This window comes from Aotus nancymaae, unplaced genomic scaffold (genome assembly GCF_030222135.1).
Source record: "Aotus nancymaae isolate 86718 unplaced genomic scaffold, 86718_ANA_hifiasm-v0.15.2.pri h1tg000076l, whole genome shotgun sequence".
In the NCBI taxonomy this organism is placed as follows: domain Eukaryota; kingdom Metazoa; phylum Chordata; class Mammalia; order Primates; family Aotidae; genus Aotus; species Aotus nancymaae.
Genome location: NW_026988491.1, coordinates 16,770,880 through 16,791,734, shown reverse-complemented (window position 1 = coordinate 16,791,734; position 20,855 = coordinate 16,770,880). Strand labels below are relative to the sequence as shown.

At 43.3% G+C, this 20,855-nt stretch overlaps 1 protein-coding gene across 7 annotated transcripts in view; it reads left to right on the top strand.

The window, feature by feature from the left end:
• TCF20 (transcription factor 20) overlaps positions 1-20,855 on the top strand; it is a 161,126-nt gene that overhangs the window by 119,521 nt on the left and 20,750 nt on the right. The gene's annotated exons all lie outside the window — the stretch shown is intronic.

Below are 20,855 nucleotides of genomic sequence, written 5' to 3'. Positions count from 1 at the left end.
GTGATCTCGACTCACTACAACTTCCGCCTCCTGTGTTCAAGTGATTCTCCCACCTCAGCCTCCCAAATAGCTGGGATTACAGGTGTGTGCCACCACGCCCAGCTAATTTTTGTATTTTTAGTAGAAATGAGGTTTGACCTTGTTGGTCAGTCTGGCCTCGAACTCCTGACCTTAAGGAATCCACCCTCCTCAGCCTCCCAAAGTGCTGGGATTATAGGCGTGAGCCACAATGCCTGACCAATGTAGGGTTTATTTTTAATACAAGTTTAAATAACAGATAATTATTAATACTTCCCCCATCTAACAGACTCACATCTTTCTTAAATTTACTTTAAATTGTGATGAAAAACATTTGAAAAATATAAAATTAATAGATTGAGTGATGAAAATGAAAGCACATATTAAAACATCACAACAGCCAAGTCAGAAAGGAACTCTCTCTAGTTTAACTGTAAAATAGAGCCATTAGTCTACGTGCTCCCTAAATTCTCAGCTATGTGTTCCTTGAAAGTGGTCATTTCCAGAGCCTGGCAACTTGGCTGCTGTTTGCCCCCATCCTAATGAAGGCTCCCTTCAACTCCTGTTCTCTGCTCCTAACTCCAGTACCTCACCCTCACCCTCACCCCGACCCCTACCTGATTGTTTTGCCTGGGCACCTGCTACACTGCCCTTTCTAGCATTCCCACACTCCCTTTCTCCATCTCCCCCCGACCCGCCCCTCGCAAGCACTGGTTCTTTGTTACCACTACTGGGACCCATCTGCCTTCCACATTCTCCAGGAGTAGAGCAGTGGCACCGTATTCCCTTTGCTGTTCCTATGGCTTTCAGTATATAGCAGAGAGTTGTATCTAATTTACCTGTTTTTCCTAACATGGTGTGGTAGATGTTTTTATATCACTACCTAATGACATTGACACTAAATTTCCAGAGAAAGTTTCATTTTCTTTCAGGATTTTGTCCAAGTTCTAAGGAATATTTTTATTTCAGACGGAGTTTTGTTCTTGTTGCCCACGCTGGAGTGCAATGGTGCGATCTTGGCTCACCGCAGCCTCTGCCTCCCAGGTTCAAGTGACTCTCCTGTCTCAACCTCCCAAGTAACTGGGGTTATAGGCATGTGCCACCACACCTGGCTAATTTTGTATAATTCTAAGGAATTTTTTTGTTTTTGTTTTTGTTTTTTTAAATGAGACATTGTCTTGCTCTATCACCAGCAGGCTAGAGTGCAGTGGTGCAATCTCGGCTCACTGCAACCTCTGTTTCCCGAGTTCAAGCGATTCTCCTGCCTCAGCCTCCCAAGTAAGTGGGATTACAGGCACGCGCCACCACGCCCAGCTAATTTTTGTATTTTTAGTAGAGACAGAGTTTCACCATGTTGGCCAGGATGTTCTCGATCTCTTGACCTTGTGATCTGCCTGCCTTAGCCTCCCAAAGTGCTGGGATTACAGGCGTGAGCAACCGCACCTGGCCTTATTGTAAGGAATCTTAAATGAAATTTTCAGTTTTGAATTTTATTGCATATATTACCTTATAGAATAAATCATGACAGATAGGACTCAAATTTTACTATGATTTATTTCTTGATTTTTTTTTTTCCTTTTTAGAGTTGAGGGGATGATGTGGGCAGCATTACACTTGATTTTAAAGTAAAGTTTATAAGGAGTACATGATTCTTTGAAAATGCCAAATCTGGGCAAGGTGGCTCATGCCTGAAATCGTAGTATTTCGGATCACCTGAGCCCAGGAGTTTGCGACCAGCCTCGGCAACATGGCGAAACTCTGTCTCTTTCAAAAATACAAAAATTAGCCAGTTTCATAATCCAGTCTCTAAATAAATAAATAAAGATAATCAAAAAATGCCAAAGGACCATAAACAAGAATATTGATAAACAAGCCCCAAAACACAAGTCGTTATATATTAATTACTCATCCCTGGGATGTTAAGGTAGTTATTGCTCATCTGTTAAAAGAGCTAACAGCAAATAGCATGTAAAAGCAGGCATCCCTTTCAATTCAACAAATACCTGAGTCTCTACTGGAAAACCAGTTGAAATGTGAAGTTAAACTGCTGTCAGGGAACTTTGAGGGTGACTCAGCCTCAGCCTCGGCCCCTTAGCTGGTGTGTGGTTAGCGAAGCTCTATGTCAAACCTTCTGAATTTCATGCAGGAAGGTTTCTGTGATTCTGCAGAAAGCAACGCATTGCCGCACCAAGGTCCTGCACTAGGACTTTGATTTTTCCAAAAGATAGGGCTTCCTTCATCTAATACTCTCAGAAAAATGGAGGTTCCTCCTCACCCCAACCCCAGGCCAATTTTGTGGGACCCTTAGGGCCTGCAGCTGCAGATCCATTTCATTCCATTGGTTGGAAAAACGTATGAGAAGGAAAAAGCAAGTCAGGTAAACACTTGCCCCAGAAGGTCCTGGCTTTTGCTATTTGCTCAACAGCTGTGTAATAGGGAGGCCTGGGAGAGAGCCCTAGAGTCACGCTGCTTTATATGAATTCAAGGACTTGATGTTTATTTGCCAGGTCACTAGCTTAAGTCACTGAACCTCTGTGCTTCACTATTCTCATCATACAAAGTATGAAAACCGACAGCACCTACAGTAAAGAGGGATGTTAGGAGGATTAAATGTAATACTCTTTGGAAAGCGCTTAGAGCAGTATTTGGCACATTTCAACGGTTGAGATGGTTTCAGAGGAAATGCAAACTGCAGACTGGTGTCCACCATCAGATGGTGTCCTCCCTAGTTGTTTTAGTAAAGATGTGTTTTCATTAGCAAGCTTATTCAGTACGCTGGAGTTCCTGTTGTAGTTCATCCTAGTGATCTTCCCAGGGGTATTCAGAACTTACTCTCTTTGAAAGTTGTCCTGTATGAAAAATAAACATTTTCTCCTTGTTTTTACTCTTGTTGGAAACTCAAGTTTGCTGCAGGGGGGGAAGGGTGGCAGAGTGTGAGGTATTTCAGGTGCAATATTAATTTATGTCTTATGAAATAGCATCAGCCAATATGAACACTCTCAGGAATTCTATCTCTCAAAGGAGAGGAGGCAAAAGGGAGGGAATAAAATCTACCTTGCATGTTAAGTAAAAGCATTAATAGTCTAGTGAGATGACATAGTTTTGATAGTGATTATCTAAAGCCAAAGAAAAGAGTCTGCCTGGAAGTAAAAATAGTTTTTTTGTTTGTTTGTTTGAGACTGAGTCTTGCTCTAATTGCCCAGGCTGGAGTACAGTGGCACAATCTCAGCTCACTGCAACCTCCACCTCCCAGGTTCATGCAATTCTCCTGCCTCAGCCTCCTGAGTAGCTGGGATTACAGGTGCCTGCCACCATGCCTGGTTAATTTTTGTACTTTTAGTAGAGACGGGGTTTCACTATGTTGGCCAGGCTGATCTTAAACTCCTGACCTCAAGTGATCTGCCCACCTCGGCCTCCCAAAGTGCTAGGATTACAGGTGTGAGCCACCGTGCCCGGCCTACAGTTGCTGTTTAAGGTAACTTTTTAGCCTGTCAGCACTAAAATAAGGCCCAAAATAAGAATTCCAAGTTTCTGTGGTATACTCTCAGAATGATTCAGGACAAATACTTCCCTGTAGCACTCCACCTCCTCCCCCAAAACAGTGAATATATCAAGAATATGTGAACTCCAGAGGGCTTATATTAGTCTGTTCTTCCATTGCTATAAAATACCTGAGACTGGGTAATTTATAAAGAAAAGAAGTTTAATTGGCTCATAGTTCTGGCGGCTGTACAGGAAGCATGGTGCTGGCATCTGCTCAGCTTCTGAGGAGGTCTCAGGAAACTTAGAATCATGGAGGGAGGCAAAGGGGGAGCAAGCTGCTTGCATGGCAGGAGCAGGAGCAAGAGAGAGTGAGGGGGGAGGGGCTGCACCCTTTTTAAAAAAAAAAAAACAAAAACATATCTTGTGAGAACTCACTGTCACAGGAATGGCACCCGCATGATCCAACCACCTTCTACCAGGCCCTACCTCCAGCATTGGGTACTACAATTCAGCATGAGATTTGGTGAAGACACAGATCCAAACCATATCAGGGCTCTGTTGTTTTGAAGGATTTAGCCTTTAATTTACAGGCAGTGCAAAACCACTAGTGATTTCTAAGTGTGTAAATCACATGTACAAGTTTGTGTTTTATAAAGGAAACTCAGGAAATAAGTAGGGAGAGATCAGAAGCAGGCAGATCAGTGGAGACGCTCTGGGATTAATTTGTGCAAGAGCTGATAAGGACTGAATATCTGGTAAACATGGAAGTCAGAAGGATTGGATGGATCTGAGAAATGTTTTGGGATTCAAAGTTGATAAGATTTTTTTTTTTTTTTTTTTGAGATGGAGTCTTGCTCCATCACCCAGGCTGGAGTGCAGTGGCACAACCTCTGCTCACTGTGACCTCCACCTCCCAGGTTCAAACCATCCTGCCACCTCAGCCTCCCAAGCAGCTGGGATTACAAGCGTGTATTGCCATGCCCAGCTAATATTTGTATTTTTAGTAGAGATGGGGTTTCTCCATATTGGTCAGGCTGGTCTCAAACTCCTGACTTCAGGTGATCCAGACCACCTTAGCCTCCCAAAGTGCTGGGATTACAGGCATGAGCCACCTGGCCTGACCAAGTCGATAGATTTTAAACATTGACTAGATGTGGCAGATTTGGGTAAGTGAGGAGGCAGAGGTCAAGAATGAAGTTGAGGTTTCTAGCTTCAGCAAGTCAGTGGGTGGGGTTAGGGGGTCATCAACATACCAATAACCGAAAGAAGGGTTGAAGAAAAGAAATTTAGATTTGCATTTAATGTGTCCTAGACAAGGAAATACTAGATACGAAGACACTTCAACCCAATATACATGCTGAGATCAGTCAACACTAGATTCTAGTATAGCATTTTAAATAAAAACTGGTTGTTTTCTTTTAGCCTTTCAAATAGATATAAACTGATAAATTTTTAAATCCACATTGAAAGAAAGTGGAGAGAAAAATAGGAAATCATGAGGTCTGTGTCTTTTTTTTTTTTTTTTTTTTTTTGAGACAGAGTATCACTCTGTCACCCAGACTGGAGTGCAGTGGCACAATTTCAGCTCACTGCAACCTCCACCTCCTGGGTTCAAGCAACTCTCCTGCCTCAGCCTCCCGAGCAGCTAGGACTACAGGTGTGCCCACCATGCCTGGCTAATTTTTCTGTTTTTAGTAGAGACGGGATTTCACCATATTGACCACGCTGGTCTTGAAATCCTGACCTTGTGATCCACCCACCTCGGCCTCCCAGAGTGTTGGGATTGCCGGTGTGAGCCACCACGTCTGGCTTTTTAGGCTTTTAAAATAATTTTCCCAAGATATTGACAATGTGGTAGAAAGCCAAGATTGTACTTATTTATACTGAGAAAGAGCACATATCAAATATTTTGATTGGTCTGAAGAAAACCTCTCTGTTGTGCACAGTTGCACCCTATTTCCTCAGTTTCAGAATGCAGCTTGAGTGCCATTATGCACTGAATTGAGGCTAGGCAGAGTGCTTGCACTTTACTCTCTAGTGAAATGGGCTCTGAAGTAGGAATTGTCCCTCTGCCCATAGGAAGTGGCAAGAAACGTGGGAAGCGGCAGAAGAAAAGATAAAGTGGCCGCAGGGTTTACATGAGGTGCTGGTACCATCTGTGCTGGTCGAGATTCCCAGTTGTACTCCTGAGTCATGAAAAAGATTTACGTATTTGCATAAAGGTAACAGTATTATTCATATTGTAAAACAAATGGAACTGTTAGTAAAAGAAAGTCAGCCACAATCCTGATACCCAGCATATCTACCTCTTTCCTAGATTTTGTCCATGTGCTGATGATTTAACTAGATAAAATAGTGTAATACAGTTAGCTCCCCATATTCATGGGTTCTACATTCTTGGATTCAATCAACAGCAGATTGAAAATATTTGGAGGGAAAAATTTCATCTGTTCTGAACATATATAGACTTTTTTCTTACTCTCTAAATGATACAGCATAACAACTTTGCATAACATTATTTACATCATATTAGATATCATAAGTAATCTCGAGAAGGCTGAAAGTATACAGCAGGATGTGCTTAGCCTACATACAAATACTATGCTATTTTATATAAGAGACTTGTGCATCATGCAGTTTGGTATTGGCAGAGGTCCTGGAACCAGTCCTCCGTGGATACCAGGAACGACTATAATGACTGCTAACATGTACTGAATGCTTTCTAAGCACTATACATGAATTATCACATTTAAACCTCAAACTAACCCTTTTTGGTGGGTCTCATCACACTCAGGTGAGAATATTTGAGGTCCAGAGAGGAACCTGCCCAGGATTCAGACCTCGTGAGTCTCCATCATCACACTATAGATAGAAGTCTGTGTTGCTTTTTTCACTTAATTTTGTAGTTTTAGTTTTCATACTAATCTGTGATTTTTTTTTGTCTTAGTGTCAGTATAATGTAATTTATCCATGTATTGCACTTTTATCGATGTGGTTTCCAGTGAATTTACTTTTTTTTTTTTTTTTTTTTAAAGATGGAGTTTTGCTCTTGTTGCCCAGGCTGGAGTGCAACGGTGTGATCTCGGCTCACCGCAACCTCCGCCTCCTGGGTTCAAGCGATTCTCCTGCCTCAGCCTCCCGAGTAGCTGGCATTACGGGCATGCACCACCACGCCCGGCTAATTTTTTGTATTTTTAGTTGAGACGGGGTTTCTCCATGTTGGTCAGGCTGGTCTCCAACTCCCCACCTCAGCCTCCCAAAGTACTGGGATTACAGGTGTGAGCCACCGCACCTGGCTCTAATTTTGTTGCTTTCTATGGAACAATAAACATCTTTATTATTTTTCTATTTAAAGAAAAACATATAGCTATTGAACTGCTAGGTCAAAAAGGGCCAACATTGTTATGGCTTTCGATAGGCATTGTCTTGTGGTTTAACCAGCAAAGGGCCATACCAAGGCATGAGCATCCATAAGAACAGGTGAGCCCACATTTACTGCCACCTCAGTGGCCTTAGACCTTCTTTTTAAACTTTTAGTTCATTTTATTAGCGATATTAATGTTGTTCCCTGTTAATTTTGTGTTTAATGTCCATTAGTTATTAATTTGGCATTTTATTCTCAATTTGTTTTTCTGTACATATTTTTCCTAGCCAGAATCACTTCTCTGGAAAATTCAGATGTATGGAACTCCTTTCTTTAGGGGTACCCCTAAATTAGGCATTAGTAGAGCTCTTAAGAAGTTTCTTATCTAGAAATTAGATGGCGATCGAGGACTCTGAAGGATGAAACTAACTTCGCTGGAAATCAGGTAGCCTCCTTGGTGGATGCTATTCCTGGGAGCTTTTAAGTTAATGTGGGTTTGTTTTGTGTCCCCTCCTCCCTCAAGACTGAGTCTTGCTCTCGCCCAGGCTAGAGTACAGTGGCATGATCTGGGCTCACTGCAACCTCTGCCTCCCAGGTTAAAGCAATTCTCCTGCGTCAGCCTCCCAAGTAGCTGGGATTACAGGGGCATGCCACCATGCTGGGCTAATTTTTGTGTTTTCAGTAGAGTGGGGTTTCACCGTTTTGGCCAGGCTGGTCTTGAACTGCTGACCTCCTGATCCACCCGCCTCGGCCTCCCAAAGTGCTGAGATCACAGGCATGAGCCATTGTGCCCAGCCGATGTGATTTTAAAGGAAGCAAATATGGGCTAACGTCAGCCTTAGAAAATTGTGTCATGTGTTGGTTTAGTAAACATACACTCCTGTCCGTAAACTTATTGGTGGAAATTAAACTGAAGAGAAAAGTCAGCCCTATCTGATGCTGTCCAGGTAAACCTGCTAATAGTGGTGTGATTCTGATTGTATGCACTTAAGAGCTGACCCTTAACTTGAAAGTGTTGGCAGCATATTGCTGTCAGTTAACATGCCTTATGAGAATAGAACTGAAGAACTGCTACATAGGCAGATAGACAGTACCAAGGAGAACAGAATGACAAATTTCCAATGGAACTAAAATCTGAAGTGGTGCTGGTCCCTTCTGATGGACTAGCACCACCAGTGGGATCTGACTGCCCTGACATTGTTCAACTTTGGAGGCATCTCATCTCTCTTACATGTTTCACTGAGCAGCTAGTGGAAGTTCCTAGTCAAATGTATATTCATCTAACGAGTCTCAGGCTTGTTCATTGTGGCTGGCTCCCATGTGGTTCCAGACTTTGAGAGCTGTGATTATGACCCTTAAAGCTTAGTTCAGACAGATGTCAGGTGAAGGCCTCTGGTTTGCTTGAAAGTAATTTTTGTTTTTTCATACAAAACTGGTTTGCTAGGATAATAGTGTAATTTGTTAGGATAAGTGTTAAGACAGTCACCAAAATACTCTGTTTGCTTGTTTCTAGGTAGGGTTCCTTATTGAAGTAATAAAAATATACTAATGCTTTGAAAGGGCAACCCCTCAAAAATGAAATGTATTTGTTTGCTGGCACAAGACTTTGTGTCTCCCTTCTCTTCAGAGAACAGGCCTGGGCATTTTAATCCACTGTTGTTTGTGAAAAGCTCATTGATTTAAAACCAGCTCACCTGTTACCTCATTCCCCAGGAAGCAAGTGCTGTCCAGAGGCATTCCAATTTTACCTGTTAAGCTACTTAGCACCCATGGGTCAGATCCTCCAAGTCATTCCAGTAGTGGCAGGTGCGAGTGCCTCCTCAAAGGCAGGGCAGGGCTCTGAGACCTTACTGAGACCTTACCTCTCAGCCTTCCCTTTGCTGGTTAGAGACCCAACGGTATCCAGAGACTGTGCAAGTGCTCAGCTAAGATGGAGCTGTTCTTGGTGTGACTACCAGCTTACCTGATTGTCTTCCTCACTGGATAGGCTCCCCAAGGGCTGAGCTGGCCCCAGAGCTCACCCTAGTATCTGGCATGGGGATGATCAGTACAGGGTAAATTTGTGACTGTGACAGGTTCTTTCTTAAAGAGACACATAAGGAGCAATGTAATGTTTAGTGGAAGGAAGTGAGCCTTTGGATGCCATTTAAAGTATGTATGTTTAAAAGTATGTAATACTGGGCCAGGTGTGGTGGCTCACACGTGTAATCCCAGCACTTTGGGAGGCTGAGGCACGTGGACCACCTGAGGTCAGGAGTTGGAGACCAGCCTGGTCAACATGGGGAAACCTCGTCTCTACTAAAAATACAAAAATTAGCTGGGCGTGGTGGGGGGCATCTGTAATCCCAGCTACTCTGGAGGCTGAGGCAGGAGAATCGCTTGAACAAGGAGGCAAAGGTTACAGTCAGCTGAGATCATGTCATTGCACTTCAGCCCAGTGACAAGACTGAAACTCCATCTCAAAATAAAAATATGTAATATTGGATATAATTTGTGAAAATGCTGGTCAGAATTTTAATGTGTGTATAAAAAAATTAAGGAGATGTTAAAGCGTGTTTTGGTAGTGAGATTGACTTTTATTTATTTCTCTATGCTACTTTATAGTTTTTGGGGGAAAAAAATGAATGGATGAGAGATGGATGACCAGCAGTATTCTTAATTTCTTGTTCTTGTGATTCTTTGTAAGGCACAGTATGCCAGGAACAGGTTCTGCCTTCATTATAGAGGGCATCTGTATGAGGTTTTGTTGTTCATGAGTTTTAGTGTATGGCTCTTGTGACAAAAATATGAGTTGCCACTGGGTGAATGTAATGCAACCTGAATGTTGAAGAAAACAACTCCTAAATCCCCACCAAACCTGTTCTTCCTCCAGGATCTCCCAAGAGAACAGGTTTGATGAGGATTCAGGAGTTTGTATTTTGTTAACGTTAAGTCTGAGATGCCTCCTAGACTTTCAAGTGCAGTATGACCATTTCAGAATAAAGGATTTTCCTATGGATAGTTTTTTTGCACATAAAAGCAGCCCCAGCTTACGTTAACGGAGCACTTGCATAAGTGCTGGGAGGCATGGTGTCTGGATACCATGAGGACTGTAAGCTTGGAGAAGCTCCCCTAACTCAGCCAAAGGGAAGGCTGAGTCAGTAAGGCCTCAGAGGCCTGCCCTGTTCATGTGGCACTCGGGGTTGCTACTATTGGAGTGACTTGGGGGGTTTGAAGCATGAGTGGCAGGAGAAATAGACAGGCACATATCAAGAACCACACCCCGCTGCTTTGCCAATCTGCTCCACCATGCCCTATGAACCTTACAGTCCACCAAGAACACTCTCTTAGTTCTCTGCTCTGAATAGCCACTTTGCCTGGCTTCCTCAGTAACAACACCTACCCCACCGCCAACCCCAACCCCACACTCTCCCAGGCAGAAGCAGAGTCATTAGTATTTAGCTCTCTCACTGTGGGCCAAGTGACAACTTTTTCCTTCACTAGGGTGCATCAGGACAGGGATAAGTGTCCAGCCTCCCTGGTAGAGACTGAGGAACTTCATGCAAGGTAGCCATGGTTGCTGATAGCTGTCTGAATCAATTACTGATACTTTAGCTTCGCTTCCTGGCAGGGCAAGGCTTTCAGCAGTGCTGTAGAAACCCTACCTCATTAAAGCACACCATCTCCCAGCAATGGAATCTCACTGATTTGCTGATCCAGGATTCTATTCTCTCAGACCTACCTCATCTCATCCCTCCTTTGGAAAAAAAAAAAAAAAAAAGAGTTCCGTTTAAGGTGAATATACCAACAAAATCTTGTTGCTCAGCTCCAGACGCTGTGCTTAAGATCTTCCAAATTAGCTCTAGAGAACCGCAGGAAATGATCCAGCCACATAAAGACTAACCTTTCCCGTGGACCCCCAAGGAGCTCTGAGACCACCAGCAAACACTAGTTGTTGCCTTTACTTCCTTAATTTGACTTGGGAATTCTGAAATCCCTTAGTCATTGGTATATTTTCAGACAATTTCAAAAATCTGGCCAGTCCCATCCTCTACGTGTTGCTTCTTTCTAATCTCAATCATGAAAGAAAAGTCATGGGATGGAACCACCTTTTATTAAATGACTACCATGCTGCCCAGAGACAAGGGCCCGAAGGAGAGCTCCGAGGCTCTTGAATTTACCAAACAAATGGTCCTTGTTGGCAGAGTCATAATTACAGAATCTTACAGGTCATATTTTATCCTTCATCCAAATATCTGTCACAGTTAGCTTCTTGGGAAACTATAGCGTCAACTTAGCCCCTCAGCCCAATTTCTTGCCCTGTAAAATGGGATTAATAACTGGACTGCCTAGTCCAGTTGTTAGATTAATAAAATCTGTCCTAACAAACAATAGACACTTAAGTCTTGGGGCTGGGCATGGTGGCTCACACCTATAATCCCATCACTTTAGGAGGCTGAGGTGGGAGGATTGCCTAAGCCCAGGAGTTTAAGACCAGCTTGGGCAACAAAGTGAGACACTGTCTCAACAAAAAATAAATTAGCCAGGTGCAGTGGCATGCATCTATGGTCCCAGCTACTAAGGAAGTAGAGGCAAGAGGATTCCGCTAGCCCAGGAATTTGAGGTTGCAGTGAGTTCTGATTGCTCCACTGTGAGTATAGCAGTATAATCAAAGCTCACTGCAACCTCAAACTCTTTGGCTGGATGAATGAGTGACAGAGTGAGACCCTGTCTAAAAAAAAAAAGTGAAGGTGGAGATGTATTGAGGGGAATTATTCAGGATTTCTAAACTTGGTTATATTACTTCCAGGTCTCTATTTTCTTCATGGAGACTCTTGGAGTTTCCTTCTCCCTGCCCCCACTCTTTTCTTTTTTCCTTTTCTGTTGAAGTAAGGATTGGACTCTTGCTCAAGAGTATCTTCCTGCTCAGCAAGAGCAGGAAGTTAGGAATCTTCTGAAACAGAAATGTAGAAGAAAATTTCCACATCCATGAAGATGAATTGAATCAATAGTTCTTAAACTTACTTGAGGATATGAAACACCCAGGATGCTTCCCATTCAGTCTCTTCTGGGATAATGTCCTCAGGCTGCATATTTTAATTCAAGCTTGGGACCATGCTGGTGCAGGTGGCAGAGGTACACTTTGAGAAATACAAAAGTCAACTCTGAAAACTCAAGGTTCATAAGCTAGTTACAGATCTGGGTGTCAAAGTTTACATTCTAGGTGTGCATATACTTTTTCCTTCCAGTAGGTTTCCAGGAAGAAAAGGCCCTGGGTTGAGCATGACCTGTAGGAGTGACCTGAAAAGAGATTTGAGGGTATGTCTCATGTTATTGCCACATTAAATGAGCCCACTGAAGCTTGGCTGAGAGGTGAGGCCAGCTGGCTTAGGATTTCAGGACCAGTGATCCTATGGTAGTTTCATTAGCAGTAACTTCAGTACGCCATGGTATCCTCGATTTTGAAAGTTCCTTTCTGCTGGGACTCTGCTATCTCCTGAGAAGTTGGGATCAAGTACCTCCAGTGTCTCTCTTGTCAGGCTGCTCCTGCCTTTGAAAAACTTGCCACTTCCAGAAATAGAGTGGCTTTGCCTGGCAATACCTGTTTGAGAACATGGACAGATGAGAGCATTGGTGAGATGGCAGTGGATCTGGGCAGGAAAGAGGAAGGTAATACAAATGCAAGTAGGAAGAGGAGTAAAAATGAAAAAGACCTCCAGAGCCAAGTGTTTGGAACAGCTTTGGAGATTTCTGCTTCAGTATATCTTCACAGATTTGAAATCTTGTTAAGGGAGTCCTATTGTGGCAGTAGGTTTGTCATTTCTGCTGCTGAAACTGTAAACATTTCAGTATGGGTGCCTTGTGAATAAGCAGCTTCCGGTAATTCGCTTTCTAGAAGCACAGACCCAACTCCTGGGTAGGATGAGCCATGGAGAGAAGTGGCTTACACCAAGAGTCACTTCCCTGGTTTGTAATTTCTTTAAAAGGATGCCTTCTCAGATTCAGAAAGCACAAAATGTAATCATTTCTCTTTATAAGCTAATCTGTTTGAGCAAAGGGTAAAATAAAAAGCTAGTACAAGATCTTGTACAACTTAAATTTCAGTGTTTTAAAGTGTGTCTATAAGCATTTCTCTCCCTGTACTTAGAGAAAAATCTCTTCTCTTTCTTTGTCACACAGCTACCACATGGCTCCTACTCCTGCTAGGTTCAGCCTTTTCTCAGGTTCTCTGCTTTTATTCAGAGGAAAAGTGCTAATTAATGGCTTATACCTAGTCCTGGACTCTTAGCATTCTGTGCCCTTTTTTTCTAACTTCTTAAAGGGCACAAGCCCCTTTTAATATGGAAAAACTGCCTTAGACAAAATATATATGGCTTTCAGCACAGTTGCAGTTTTCACTATAAAAGAAACCCTTTGATTAGGATTATTTTAATGGAATATGTATAACTGCAGATAAGATAAAATGCAGGCCGGGCACAGTGGCTCAGCACTTTGGAAGGTCAAGGAGAGTGGATCGCCTGGATCACTCGAACTCCTGGAGGTCAGGAGTTCGAGACCAGCCTGGCCAACATGGCGAAACCCTGTCTCTACTGAAAATACAAAAATTAGCTGGGCATGGTGGCATGTACCTGTAATCCAGCTACTCAGGAGGCTAAGGCAGGAGAATCACTTGAACCCAGGAAGCAGAGGTTTCAGTGAGCCAAGATCTTGCCACTGCACTCCAGCCTGGGCCACAGCGTGAGACTCTCATCTCAAAAATAATAATAAAATGCGCCAGGCGCGGTGGCTCACGCCTGTAATCCCAACACTTTGGGAAGCCGAGGCGTGCAGAGATCGAGACCATCCTGGCCAACATGGTTAAACCCCATCTTTACTAAAAAATACAAAAATTAGCCAGGCATGATGGTGGGTGCCCTGTAATCCCAGCTACTTGGGAGGCTGAGGCAGGAGAATAGCTTGAACCTGAGAGGTGGAGGTTGCAGTGAGCTGAGATCGTGCCATTGCACTCCAGCCTGGTGAGAGAGCAAGACTCCATCTCAAAAAATAATAACAATAATGCATACTGTTTCAGAAGAAAGGCAAGTTTGGTTAGCACAAAGAAACATCATTAGTGACACCTGTGTTGGCCTTCTGAGTGATAAGACATTGTATTAACATTATAACACATGATATATACATTTTGTCCAAGAGAAAAATTACTAAACCAAGCCTTGTTGAATAATGCTTTAATTTTCTAGAAGGCAGACTGGATTTAACTTAAATTGAGGCCAATGGATGTATTTTATTTGGGAAATTGTTTTTTGTTCCTCCTTTGTTTTGCCTTTGTAAATTTATTAATGCAGAACCTGAAGGCTGTAAACCCAGGAGAATTAGAGTTACAGAGTTATAGAGCATTAAAAACCCACAATGAGTTGCTCATATCTGCCTACCATACCTGCAGTTGAAGTTCATACCATGTGTGATTGTTATGAACTTTCTTCTTTGTGAGCAGCTTGGTGGAACTCATCAGTAACGTCATCAATAAAATGTACATGCAAAAGTAGATAGCTGATAGTGGGGAATAAGTAGTTAAAAATACACTCTAAATAGACAAAAGGAGCACCTATGTGTGGCGGCATAGCTGGGTTTGGTTTAGTCAGCGGTAGTAGATTGTTAGCATTAGCTCCTCCTGGATATCTGTGCTGTTTGCCCATAGCCATGCATCAAGCCCAGAGGGCCTTTGTAGTTTCAAGGGACCATCCATTCCACGTGGGAGTAGAGAGTAACAGAAAATGACTAGGGATTGCTACTGGCACTTCCTGGAAGTATGTGCAAGGGGTGTGTGTCTGTCAGTCAAAGTCTTGTCCTGTCATCCAGGCTGGAATTCTTGGGAAGTATGTGCAGGTGTGTGTGTGTGTGTGTGTGTGTGTGTGTGTGTGTGTTCTTGGGAATTATGTGCAGGGGTGTGTGTGTATGTGTGTGTCAGTCAAGGTCTTGCCCGGTCATCCAGGCTGGAATACAGTGGTGTGATCATAGTTGGCTGCAGCCTTGACCTAATGGGCTTGAACAATCCTCCTACCTCAGCCTCCTGAATAGCTGGGACTAGAGGCAAGCGTCAAGACACCCAGCAAATTTAATTTTACTTTTTGTAGAGACAAGGCCTCCCTTTGTTGCCCAGGCTAGTCTTGAACTCCTGGCCTCAGGCCATCCTCCTACCTCAGCCTTCCAAAGTGCTGGCATAACAGGCATGGGCCACCTCGCCTGGCCCTGTTCAGGTTCTTTTGCCCTGATCAATGTCCTTAAATAACAGAAGATACCCCCACTCCACCCCTTTTTCCCAACTATTATCTCCAATGTACTGTTGAGAAAATCGAAACTTAAATTAACTTGCCCAAGCTCCTGTACCAGTGAGAGACAGGGTCAAGTATTAGGTTCTTTTAGCCCTGCTGCTCAGATCAACAGCTTCAGTGGACAGCTCCACTCCAGTGAAAAACTCCGACAACTTCCTCTCCGCTCGAGCTTTCTCTTTCTCTTTTTTTATTTCATGCCTTTGTTTTTAGACTGCCTAAATTTGAGGTAAAAAACCAAGAAAGATTTCTGATAAGGCATATCTGAATACATCTGAATATAAGAAAGGCACATAGAGAAATTGTCAGTTAAACTAATTGGAACAGGTTCTTTGGATTTGTTGTTGTTGTCCTCTACTTGAGAAGTAAAATGATACGGAAAAAAGCTTGCTAGCAGGGATTTATATTGAAAAGCAAGTTTTAGGCTATGTCCTGGAGTCACTTTGATAAAGTCTAGTCACTTCCTTGTGTCTTACAAGAATATTTTTAATACAGAATCATAACTCTAAGGCAATGGAAAACACTTTTACTCAAAATCCTGAGCTGTTTATTAAAGCCGGAAGATAGCCTGTGTTCTGTAAAAAGATTTCTAGTAGTTAACCAGAAAATGTCACTTGGAATTAAACCCATTCCTAACCAGTTGAGATTTTACTCAGTCCAAACATTCTCTTCTGTAAATGGAATCTTTCTAAGAGAAAGTGGAGTTTAGAACTGGTACCGCGTGTGTGCTCACCTCATCAGAATCCTGTTGTGCTGGCATCCAGAGGGTTCCCTATCCACTGTGCTGACGTACCGTGCCACACAGGCGAGATCACTGCAGCACATCTCACAGACCCCCTGGCCATACGTCAGCATCAAGTCCTGTCAGTTTTACCCCCAAATTGTCTAAATGCAGCCTCTTACGTGCATTTCCACCACCAGTACCCAAACACTTCCATATCATCCCTAATCCAGCAACAGCCATTGTTGGCCCTAGTTTCCTGCACGTTAGCCTCCACTTTATCAGTTCCCTACACCCTGCCTGCTTGTCCCTCCACACAGCACTTTGTTCCCCTTCCCCCCGGTAGCTCTTACTCATTATTTATGACTCAGGTCAAGCTACACTCCCTCAAGAATGTTTTTCTGATCTCCTTAACTAGGTTGCGATGTTTCCTATATGCCCTGAAGTAGTATTTACATCACTGTTTAAATTTTGCTTTACCCCTAGATCATTCTGTGAGCTCCTGGAGGGTAGACACTAGGTGAACTTTGGCTCCCCATTTCAGCCTCTGCACACAGCCATGCAATAAAAATTTGTTGAATGAATAAAAAAAGATTACTATACTTTTCGAGTTGATACCATCAATTTATAAGGGAACTTACATATCAAAGGAAAGAGCACTAAGAATAAAAGGCACCTTGATCACAGTCTTAAAACCTTTAGAGAAACCTGCATGTCAGGGGGAAAGACCAACCCAATCAAGTTCTTATTAATTTTCATCCAACCCATGTTTCTGCTTGCTGGACATAGCAGTTTTATGCTGTGGAATCAGGATTGACACATTAATAAGGCAAATTAGAAGTCCCAGAGAACAACTCATTAGGAAGTCAAACTGCCTTCTTCACACTCAGTAGAATAACTTACATTTTATGATTCTGAAGAAGCACCAGCCTGGTGTTTTTACCTTCGTTAGCCAAGGGTTACCTTCACGTTACCACAGAGGTCCCTTCCTTGTAACACAGCTCATGGGTGAGAATCTGGATTTTTTTTTTTTTTTTTTTTTGGAGACGGGAGTTTCACTGTTACCCAGGCTGGAGTGCAATGGCGCGATCTCGGCTCACTGCAACCTCCGCCTCCTGGGTTCAGGCAATTCTCCTGCCTCAGCCTCCTGAGTAGCTGGGATTACAGGCACGCGCCACCACGCCCAGCTAATTTTTCGTATTTTTAGTAGAGGCGGGGTTTCACCATGTTGACCAGGATGGTCTTGATCTCTTGACCTCGTGAGCCACCGCGCCCGGCCGGAGAATGTGGATTTTTTTAAAGCAACAATGGCATAGAAAGAGGTGTATGTGATAGAGTCTTCTGGAGAAAAGACCGCCTTCCCCAGGTACGTCTTAGACCTACCAACTTTTCATTATTTGTTTGCTCAGTGGTGAAGTGAACAAGTCCATTGTATAAAGCTATGTGTATTCTAAATATATTCTTCATCTGCTCAAGATTGTGGCTAATTTATGGCATCCCCATTGGTCAGATGAAGTTCAGAAGGACAAGGAAGGACATTCTTCATGAAGGAAAAAAGTTCTTTAATCCCAAGCCTACTAACCTGATGGAAAACATCATAACTTTACTGTAAACCGCAGACAGGCTGGGCCCACCTATGGGCACAAAGATGTCAGAAGGGAAATAAGGGAACAGGCTTTCTTTGTGGATCAAAACAGAAGCCAAGGATGTAGCCGGGAGATGCTGCCAAAACAGCCACACTCAAGAGATTTGGACCTTGGTCATGCTTTCTGTGTATTTTGCACCACTTCTGGGCCCAGCTACCACTCAACCCCCACTCAGCCACAGAGATACTTATTACAGGTTTATAATGTGACTTGAAAGGCTTTCCCAGAGAAACAAATACTTATCAAGATCTGTAGCAGAGCCACTTTTTGATTGGGGCTTTTATGGCAGGAGATCTAAATATATAATTTTATTTCAAATTGTGCCTGAAAGATAATTCATATTAAAGAAAGCTTGTGTGAGTGTTTTCATCTGCTTGTATTGGTGGGAAGCTGATGACTGGGTCCCAGGATGCAGAGAAGATGAATTGTTAGGCTCCAAGTGTGTTGTAAGGAGCAGTACCATCTGTTGGACCTAGGATCTGTGTGGCAGCAGAGAGTCCAGAATCAGCCACAGCAGATTATTCCAGATTACTCTAATGTGAGTGGGAACAGGCTGGAAGAAGTATGGCTAGGAGCACCTGGCAGGTGATGCTGGTACAGGCAGCAAAGGAGTCATTGGTGCCCAGGTCTGCTCTCCATATGATGAGGGGCAGTGTCTGGAGAGTACAACAGGCAAGCCAGTGAGGCTGTTTTTCTCATTCTAGTTGTGCCCAGTATGCCATTTTGGGGTAGTTTTCAATGCTTTCTAACTCCTGCTAGTGTTTAATTTGTATGCAATTGTGTATCATATTAGTCCCCATTTAACATGTTTTCTTCCAGTGCAAAATGCTTTAGAAAACTTTATAAAAAACAGTTGTTAATTTGTATTGGTCAAGGATAGAAACTCCATTAAAAAAAAAAAAAAGGGAGAAAAAAGAACCTAAGAGGAAAATGAAAAATCACTTGAGAGTCTTGGGAAATCCCCGTGTATTAGTTTTTTATCACTGCTATAACACATTACCACAAACTTGTTAAACAGTTCTGCTTACAATTCTGCAGGTTTAAAGTCCAACACAAGTGTCTTAGTGGGTGCTAGAATTAAGATGTGGGCTGGGCTGTGATCTTTTCTGGAGGCTTAGGGAAGAACATGCTTCCTTGCCTTTTAAAAATTCTACAGCTGCCATCCTGCCCCTTCTTCCGTCTTCGAGGCCAGTAGCATTGCACCTATGACCTCGCTGGCAAATCATCAGGTCTCCCTGAAGCTGACAACTCTTAACTCCTCTGGGGGAAGTAGTTTGCTTTTATGGACCTATGTGATTAGATTGGCCCCACCTGGATAACCTAGCATATTCTTCCCATCTCAAGGTCCTTGACTTAATCTCATCCACAAAGTTCATTTTGTATATAAGGTCACAGGTTCTCGGGATTCTTCCTACCATACCCCAAGATCTGATTGCTCTATAGGAGACAGAAATATAGTGGAGAGAGAACTGAATGGCTCTCAGGAAACCAATAATCCAGTAATCCTAGCTCAGTCATTGTGTCTCTTTGGGTTTCTTTTTTCCGAATCTGAAAAGCTAGGGAGTTGAATTAGACCAGTGGTCCTGAAACTGCATTGTGCATCTGAATAGTCTGGAGGACTTCTCACAACACAGATTTAGGTGGGGCTCAAAAGTGTGCATTTCTGCCAAGTATGGTGGCTCATGCCTGTAATCCCGGCACTTTGACAAAAATGTGTGTTTCTGACAAATCCCTGAGTTGCTAATGCTGCTGTTCCAGAGGACCACACCTCAAAAACCACTGAACTAAAGTGTCTTTAAGGATCTTTCTCTAAGGCCCTAATAGACCCTGGGAGTGTCTTTCCCCTTTGGATGCAATGTTGTAATTAATCATAGTGGAGTGGCACCCTGCTTGCCAGGTTGTGGAGTTGAGGTAGGAAGCAAATAGACATTGTTCAGATCTAAGCTCCACGTCTTCTCTTTCCTCCTGTAAACTGAAATGGTGACAAGGCCTGCTGTATGGTTGCTTTTCATGAGATGGTCTTTGCAGATTATCTAGCATGTGTCTGACACACAGTCATCTTGGGTCACATTTACCTAACACTTTTGACCCGGCCACTGTTTTAAGCCTGAATTAATGCATTTAACCCTAATGACATTTCTATGAGGTGAGTGCTGTTATTAGCCCCACATCTGCAGGTTGAGGAATAAAGGTTGGGAATTTGGCCACGAAGGCATAGCTAGAAAGTGGAGCCACTTACCAAGCAGTTACTTAGGTTCCAGAGCATGCATACTTAACCCTTCTACAGCAGCGCCCAAGTTGTAACAAGGCTAGAGGTGGCCTGGTCCTGGGGTTTGGTGATTTAGTGCTTGACAGTGTCATGGTAGGTTCAGGTCTCTCCATCTTGCCACTATTCTGTCCTCAGCAGGCTGGCTTTGTCTTTAGGGCTGTCCCCTCGTGGCAATACAGTGGCTGCTATAGATCCCACTGTCTAGTCCTCACAGAGGCCAGGCAAGAAGATTACCTGTTCTCCCTCTTCTCTCTCTTTGAGAGGGTGAAACTTTCATACTTGTAATCCTAGCACTTTTGGAGGCTGAGATGGGAGAATTGCTTGAGCCGAGGAGTTCAAGGACGTCCCATGCAACGTAGTGAGACCCCATCTCTACAAAAACGTTTTTTAAAAAATTAGCTGGATGTGGTAGCACATGCCTGTAGTCTCGGCTACTCAAGAGGCTGAGGTGAGAGAATCACCTGAGCCTGGGAGGTAGAGGCTGCAGTGAGCCATGATTATGCCACTGCACTACAGCCTGGGTGACAGAGCAATACATTTTCTTAAAATTAAAAAAAGAGAAAAAGGAGAGTGGTGCGAAATGTTTGCAAAAGACTTTTTTCTTGCAGGCTTTCCTACCAGAAATGCTTGACATACCCGTTTCTAAATGGCCACCACGCACTGTGATTCATCTCCCAGGGTGGGGAGGACCATATCTTTTGGGCTTCTTAAGTAAGAAAGTGTCAGCGAGAGGCTGGGCACAGTGGTTCGTGCCTGTAATCCCAGCACTTTGGGAGGCCGAGGTGAGCAGATCATGAGGTCAGGAGTTTGAGACCAGCCTGGCCAACATGGCAAAACCCTATCTCTACTAAAAATACAAAAATTAGCCGGGTGTGGTAGTGCGCACCTGTAATCCCAGCTACTCAGGAGGCTGAGGCAGGAGAATAACTTGAACCCGGGAGGCAGAGGTTGCAGTGAGCCAAGATCGTGCCATTGCACTCCAGCCTGGGGGACAGAGCGAGATTCTGTCTCGAAAAAAAAAAAAAAGAAATTGGCAGCTGACATGGCT